Source organism: Perognathus longimembris, chromosome 4 (assembly GCF_023159225.1).
Source record: "Perognathus longimembris pacificus isolate PPM17 chromosome 4, ASM2315922v1, whole genome shotgun sequence".
Classification (NCBI taxonomy): domain Eukaryota; kingdom Metazoa; phylum Chordata; class Mammalia; order Rodentia; family Heteromyidae; genus Perognathus; species Perognathus longimembris.
This window is the reverse complement of record NC_063164.1, coordinates 67433841-67442478: the sequence shown is the minus strand read 5'-3', so window position 1 is coordinate 67442478 and position 8638 is coordinate 67433841.

The following is an 8638-nucleotide window of genomic DNA, read 5'->3' as shown; positions in this document are numbered from 1 at the left end:
TGTTACATTTCTTGTTTATTCATAAGTTTAATCTTTGTAGGTGTGGTTAAAGCTTTAAACATGGCAGTGGAGGCAAAGATGAATAATTTATGCTTGGATGAGGGCTTACTTTTCCTTCTGCTAAGTCTTTAGTGGGCATATTTGAGCCCAGTCTACAGTGAGCTGGGCCTGGATTTATTGTTGTGAAAGTCTTGAGAAAACTTCAATATCCTCTTGGGATAGCTTGTGACTAGGGGGGAGGAGGGGTTTGGGGATATGTTTGCAGAAAGTTTCTCAAAGTCTGCTCTATCATTAATGTTGGGTTGGCCCTAACATCTTTGTCTCCTATATCTTTACTGTCTTGTCCCTGACCCCCAGTGGTGTTTAAGAAAGGGAGAAGTACTTGTCTGTTCTAATGGAGTTTTAGTCTTCAGCAGTCCTGTACCCCTGTGCGCCTGTGTCCCTGGGCCTCTGAAATGCAGATTTCTTTCATGCAATCCTCTACCAGGAACAATTTCAAAGCTCAAATCTATTTCTGCCTCAGGAGAAGGAAAATTAACTTTTATTTTCTTTCCTACACTGAATGGTTATATTTTTCCCCAGTGCTATTAGGGCAACACTGCTTGTCCTTCCTTCTACTCTAGGTCTTCTCTTCCTTATAGGAAACAGAGACAAAGCATGTGTGAAGGTCTTCCTGCTCTTCATTTAGTGGCTCATGTTCCCCTCTTGCAGGTCTGAACCTCGTGGTCTGCCCTCTGAACTGGGTCAGGTGGACTTATTTTTTTTTGTTTGGGGGCATGTAGTAAAATCCTGGGAGAAGAGCTTGTATGGGGTTGTGAATTTTTTCTACTCTTCAGCCCACATTGATCTTTACCAGCTTATCAACCCTTCTATCTTAATTCTTCTAACTTTTCTCTGGCAGCATCTCCCATTGGTAAGAAAGTGCTCACTTTCTACATTTATCTCCTTAGATCTTCACTGTACTGTGGCTTTGGAGCTCTGGTTAATTCAAAGGTAGAAGTTTGGTTTTGGCTATTGTAAGGTGAAGAAAATGACATGTTTTAACAGCTGTCTATATTATAAGTGAACAGTGTAAGTAAGTCCCAATTCCGTGTGTGTGTGTGTGTGTGTGTGTTTGAAAAAGAACACCACTTTTGCCCAAAATTCATTGCCATGTCACTTTCTGTGATACTCAAGTAGTAGGCTAATGAAAACTACATATGTCAAAGCATCTAGTCCAATAACAGATTTCTCTGTTTTTACATTCAGTCTTTTCTTATGACAACAACTCAATTAATAAATGAGCTAAATACTTAAAGGGAGACTTCTCAGAAGAAGAAAGAATGGCCAATAGACACATGAAGAAATGTCCAATATCTTTGGCCAAAAAAGAAATGCAAATCAAAACAACATTAAGATTAGAATGGCAGGGCTGGGGATATAGCCTAGTGGCAAGAGTGCCTGCCTCAGATACACGAGGCCCTAGGTTTGATTCCCCAGCACCACATATACAGAAAACGGCCAGAAGCGGCGCTGTGGCTCAAGTGGCAGAGTGCTAGCCTTGAGCGGGAAGAAGCCAGGGACAGTGCTCAGGCCCTGAGTCCAAGGCCCAGGACTGGCCAAAAAAAAAAAAAAGATTAGAATGGCAATTATTAAGAAAACTAACAATAACAGATGCTGGTGGGTATGTGGCCCAAATGGAACGCTACTACACTGTTGAGAATGTAAACTTTCTCAACCACTCAGAAGTTCCTCAAAAGACTAAACACAGAACTTCCCTGTGACCCAGCCCCCCCACTCCTGGGCATTTACCCAACTGACCACAAACCAGGCCATACTAAAGCTACCATCACAAACCATGTTCACTGCAGCATTGTTTACCATAGCTTAGATATGGGCTCGACCCAAATACCCCTCACAGACAAATGGATAAAGAAAATGTGGTGTATATACAAATGGAATTCTATGCTTCCATCAGAAGGAATGATATTGTATCATTTGTAGGGAAATGGAAAGAAACATAGGTTACATGTGGTTTCCCTCATTTATAGTATCTAAAATGTACACGCAAACACAATGGATAGTAAAAGACAAAAATTACACTTGAACATGGTAAGTTAAACAGGATTCTAAGCATTCACACAGTGAGACCAAAGGGAGATAATATTAGGAGAGGATCTAAAAGGCTCAATAGTTATGATCATATGATGTTTATTGAAATAAACTCCAAGAAAGGGAAACACAGGCTTCATGGTTCCCCTCATTTGTGGTAACTAGAATGTATCTATAAATCTACAAGTAAACACACTGAATGACCAAAACAAATAAATAAAACTGGGAAATGATAAATTATATAGGACTCTAGTCATTAAGATACTTAAACCAAAGGAAGCTAAGCATAGGCATAGTGGGCAAAGGTTCAATAGTTATGGACAAATGATGATATAAAATAATATTCTATGAAATAAACTCCAAAAAAGGTAATGAGGGGCACTCTTTAGTTGTCATTGTTGCTGTTTTCTTCTTTTTCTTTTTGTACTATTTTTTTGCTTTAAGAGAGTATTTGGGAGTGTTTGTTATTTGGGAGGGTTAGGTAGAGCACATAAAAGGTCAAACAAGGAATTAATACAGTAGTGATACTCACCAGACACTAAGTAGAAAATGAACTAGCTATCTTATAAATGGGTAAGGGAGGAAAGGGCTGGGAGAGAGTAATAGAAGGGGAAAAATGGTTCAAAAAGTATTGTACTGATTGTGCCTGATTCATGTAACTATAACAACTTGGCATATCAACTACAAAAAAACAATTTAAAAAAATAAGTGAATAAGAAAGGCAAGAAAGGAAAACAAGCAGTTTTACATGATTTTGCTTCTTTTTTCCTCCTTTTTTTCTGTTTTTAATTTCTGTACCTTTGTCATACATGTAAGTTTATCTGGTTGGAGAAGGGTAAGGGAAAGAAAGAAATGGTGGGACAAAGAGTGAACAAACGCAGTAGTGATACTCATTAGCCACTATATTGAAAATGAACTCTATCCCTTATGATAGAGGGGAGTAGTGAGGGAAAAACTGGGAGAAAACAAAGGGAGAACTGACCCTGTTCAAAAAGAAATGTACTTATTACCTGACTTATGTAACTGTAACCACTCTGTATATCACCTTTGCAATAACAATTAAAAAAACTTACAAGAAGCTAAAGGATTTTTACAGGGCATTAAATGGTAGTATGCTTATTGCTAGCACAGATGGAAACTAATAAAATTCAGTTGTGAAGGTGTTTTTGAACAGACAGCATGAATTTCCTGTCAATTGAATGGGTTTTAGTGATTGGCAGGAAATTCAAAGCTTCCATTTGAAGTCAAGACCATTTTTCTTACTTATGCCAGATCTGTAGGCTATTTCTTCTTTGTGTCTCGGTGTCATGATCCATCAGTACAGAGAAACAAACTTATGGTTTAATCCATAATTTCCTACCTGTGCAGGTGTCTTAAGGATGTTAGAGTTTCCATTTCTACCTTACGGATAATTTAAGTGCTGAGCTAAGTGAGTACCAATTTTCCCATTTTATATTCATTTCAGACAATGTTGCTATTTTCACACTTGAAGATCAAGTTACCAACTCATTTTACAGTGTACAATCTTGTATCTACTTTATGTATAACTAGAAAAGTACAGCTACTTGCTGCACATAACCATTTTTCAACTGACACATTTCAGCTGATATCGACTTCCAGATAAATCTCTTTCAAATGTATCATTGTTAAGGGAGCCTGTGCACCTGAATGTTCTAAGCCCAGTGGAAGATAGACAAAAATGTCTCATGTCCTTTATATAGGAGTAAAAATAATTAATTTAGTATAAACGACAAGCAGTAGCCTTAAAATTTACATGTTCTAATTTTTATCTCTTTTTCAATTTAAGGTTGTTGTGAGAAGCTGGACAATTCATTTGTTCTCTTTGACTCTTGGATCTTCTGGTGTCTAACATGAAAATAATAATAAATAATACTGGTTCCATTAGCTTTTGAAGATCAAAGTACTAAGACCCTAGGTTAATGTGTGTGTGTGTGTGTGTGTGTGTGTGTGTGTGTGTGTGTGTGTGTGTGTGTGCTGGTCCTGGGGCTTGAACTCAGGGCTTGGGTGCTGTCCCTGAATTTTTTTTTTTCCTTAAGTTTAATGCTCTACCACCTGAGCCACAAAACCACTTCAGGATTTTTCTGAATAGTTTGTTGGAGATAAGAGTCTCACAGCCTTTCTTTCCTGGGATGATTTCGAACCACAATCCTCAGATCTCAGCCTCCTAAGTAGCTAGGGTTATAGGCATGATTATAGGGCCCTAGGTAAAATATTAAAGCTTTCAGCTAATTCTACTCAAGTTTTAAGCACTCATTCCATATTAGTTGATTAATTTATTAGGAAGTAACAGACCACAATTTCTAAAATTTCTTTTATTACTTGGAGAATGACAAGTACTTGTTAGTATTACAATAAATATTATAATTTAAATTATTTTTATACCGAGTTTTCCTTCTGAGAGTTGGCCTCGAGGGTAGAGTGAGGATTTTTTTTTTATTTCTTCAATGTGTTGTAATCCTAGAGTTCTTTCAATTAAGATAGTAAAACTGATCATGTATTAAACATTACATACCAGCAATAAGCTAAATGCTTCAGCTATAGCTTCAGATATCTATGATGCTCTTAGCTACTTTGGTAAATAGTTTGACCTTGTGGGAGCATATTGTTTTACAGGAAACCCCATCACATGCATGAGCTTTATCACTAGCAATTCATGGTAAAACTCTGAGAAAAATCACTTCATGTCTCTGCATAATCATGGTGACACATGGCCCTGAGTGTTCTCCATTTTGAGAGGTCTGATGATATCCAGGGAAATAGACATTTCCAGAATCTTAATTGAAGTAGAGGAAGATATCTCTTCCATTTTATCCCTGTCTAGATCACCACTCTCGCCCAAGGGAGAAAAGGAGTCAAGGAGATAGACTATATACACTGCAGCAAGCAAAAGCAGTAAGGTGGTAGGAGAAAATTACTACAGCATTACAGAAATGCAAGAGAAAGACCCTGCTTATGGATGCTTAGGGATTCAGTCCCTGCTTTAGGGACTGAAAGGTAATCAGGTCATAATAACGTTCCATCACAGGAACATGCCAGTGTATAAAAATAGTAGGTTGCATTAAAAGCTACAAGGTGCAGATTTCCACTGAGTGAGAGTACTTACATTAGGTTAGTGTCCAGAGGAAATCAAAGAAAGGACACAGGAACTTGAAACTCTGGAAAACTTTAAATGTAGTATAAATTGTAATTATACTTATTCAATTCTTACAATGAAGACATATATTTACTTTAGTTTGTATTTCTTCTATCTTCCTACCACATCTGTCTTTCAACAAAAAATTACAAGTCTTGCCAAAAGACAAGAAAAACAATTTGAAACACATAACAATCATCACAAACAGCCTCCACTGTGGAGCAGATGCTAAAGTTGTTGGGGGTGTTTACAAGGACTATGATTAATATGCTAAGAATTGTAACAAATAAGTAGATAATATATAATGACAATTGAGTCATACAAGAAGAAATAATTTCTTTAATGCTAGAAATAAAAGAACACTGTACTAAAAATGCAGAATGCCTCTTATAGTTAGTGTGCTAAGAAAATACTCAGAGAACTTAAAGATATGATACTAGAATCACACCAAACTTAAATGAATTGAGGGAAGAGAATGAAAGTGTAACTTTACAATAGAGAAGTCAGGCAAACCCTGTCTCCGGTGATCAAAGTCAATGTCAGCAGTGGCAAGTCATGTTGCTTGCTTGATAGAATGTAGTGAAAATGCCATTTTATCTCATGACCATCCTCCTCCAAACTCCATAAATCCAGTCTAATCCTAAGAAAAATACAAACAAATGTTATTCAAAAGTCTTTTCTAATACATCTAAAAACTGCTCAAGTCATCTAAAACAAGAAAACCAGAGAAATTGATAATCAAGAAAATCTTATGGAAATGGGATGAAAGAAGGTTATGAGTTGACTCTTATCAGAAACAAAACAAAACAGGACATCAGGTAGAAACTATGAAAATCTGAGTGAAATATGGGTTTTAGTTAAAAGTAATGCATAGATTTGTTTATCTAATTATAACAAAGAACTATAGTGATTAAGATGTAATTAATACAAGGATTGTAGAATAGAAGCAGTAAAAAATTTCCGAAGATATAGAACGTGGTCATCTTACCTTCTGAAATGAGAGAGAAGGAATATAGATCTGTTTTTTAATTTGAATTGGGCTATTGGGGAGGAACTCAAGCTTGAGTATTCTGATAATTTGTTTCTTTAGGAAGTGGGTCATTACATTTAGTAAAATTGAATGTAAAAATGTTGTCTTTGGTACTTGGGTAAAGCAGAAACTTTTGGAAATGGTATCAAGTGAATTTTTGAGAATGAAATTTTCCAGAAAGGCAATCATCGAGTGGCCCACTAAAGTTATGTCCCAAATCAGTCCCTCCATTCACTGGGTAATCACATAGTATTTTAAAGGTGACTAGGTAGAGAATTTAAGTGCAGAACTGGGGAATTGTAGGATTTTTCTGAAACCAATGTGGTCAGAAAAGGAGGGAATGAAGAGGTTGACACTGCCAGTGGGAAATATTTGAGAAAATCAGTCTTGGTGTTTGATGTGGAGATAAAGACCATTAGAGTTCAAGACCATTAGAGGTTAAGAAAGCAATGGATTTTTGGATGAACAGATCATCCAATTCTTGCCATAATGGCATGGCGGGAATTGGCAAAAGATTATGTTAACATGGGTGAAAGTTGGTGTGATTTATCAAATTTCACATATGTTATATTGATATTTGCTTGGAGTTCTCTGGTAACACTTAAACATAGTAATTAAATTTGAAACCCCAAACCTTCTACTTCTCCCATACTTTAATATATACTTGGTTTAATGTTTAAGTAAAGTATTCATGTCCTAATTTTTCTAGGGGTGCTATAGAGTTTAAAGGCTGTGATAAAAGATAGTTCTGATTCTGCAAAGGTTTCAGCTAAAACACAATAACGAAAAGTTCTGGATGATTTGTTTTTTCATATCTTATAATTTGAAAAAATTACTAGTGAATCATGGAGTAAAAAAATCACACATTTGGTTAGATCATATGCCCTAAAATCTTGAGAAATTTAAAAATAGTATCTCTGGGGCTGGGGATATGGCCTAGTGGCAAGAGTGCTTGCCTCGTATACATGAGGCCCTGGGTTCAATTCCCCAGCACCACATATACAGAAAAACGGCCAGAAGTGGCGCTGTGGCTCAAGTGGCAGAGTGCTAGCCTTGAGCAAAAAGAAGCCAGGGACAGTGCTCAGGCCCTGAGTCTAAGCCACAGGACTGGCAAAAAAATAAATAAATAAATAAATATCTCTATATAGCATAAACATAAGGTCATTTCAGGAATGATAAGATTTTCAGCAGGGACTGTTAATTCGAGTTTTTCTTTGTATAGTTGAATTGGAAATGGATTTATATAATGCTCAATAAATTTCCCAGTCAGTAATGTAATATAGAATCCTCAGCTTTAGGATGTAGTATCAGAGTTGTTGAAGGATGTAAAGCAAATAGAAATTAAAAGTCAGTATAGATAGATGTGTCATACACCTGGGTAGGATAGGAAAAATGTCTGAATTATGTGCTCTGGTTATTAAAATCCTGGATTATAACAAGTAAATGACATTCTAGGGTATTAATTCTGTGATTTGTAAAATGAGGGCATTGAGTAATAGTATTTCGTGTGTCCGTTTGAAATCTGAAGGCCTAGTACTCTGAATTAACAAAGGCATAGATTAGGTCTTTTGTTTTTAACTTTTAAATGACTGCATGTAATTTGGTTTGACATTTTAATGAATCGAGACAATATGATGATGTGAAAAATCCAGGATTACAAGTGCTCCAATTTTAGCTGTCTTTCAAATCCAATATAAATCTGTGTTTACTTCATCCCATCCTCGATGTCTTGTGTTTAGATAGAAAAATTGGACAGACTCTTTGAACAATGCTAGGACTTTATGCATATGATATAGTTAGGGATGTAGATAAATCTTATAGTTGGTTACCTTGTATCAAAATCCAGCTGTTTGAGTCAGAAAACTGCTTTGACAAACTTTGTATTCACCAAACAACAGAAAACTGAAGTGGAAAAGTTATGGAGTAAGGTCAAGGAGATGGTAGGGACAAAGTGAAGCTGGTAGAAAGAAAGCAAATGTTGGTAAGTACAGTGATAATATTCAATGTATATTTGTGAAAATGGAACTAGAACAATAAAGAGGATGGGGGGGTTGGGACAGATGGGGACAATGAAGAAAGGGGTGAAACTGATCAAGATACATTGTACTTACAAACTGACACCGTGTTAAAACAGATAATAATATATAATAAGGACAACAATATGTAAAGCATCATACAGACATGACACATATATGATATCTAGTTAGCTAGTGTCAAGACATGTATTTTAAAAATTCTCCCATCTGATATTTTTTTTGGTGAGTTTCTTCTACAGGACTTCAATATGTCTCACACTTCCTTACTGGATGTTGTTTTCAGTTATGGAAGGGTGTGCACTAGAAAATATGCCTTTCATGCTGTTT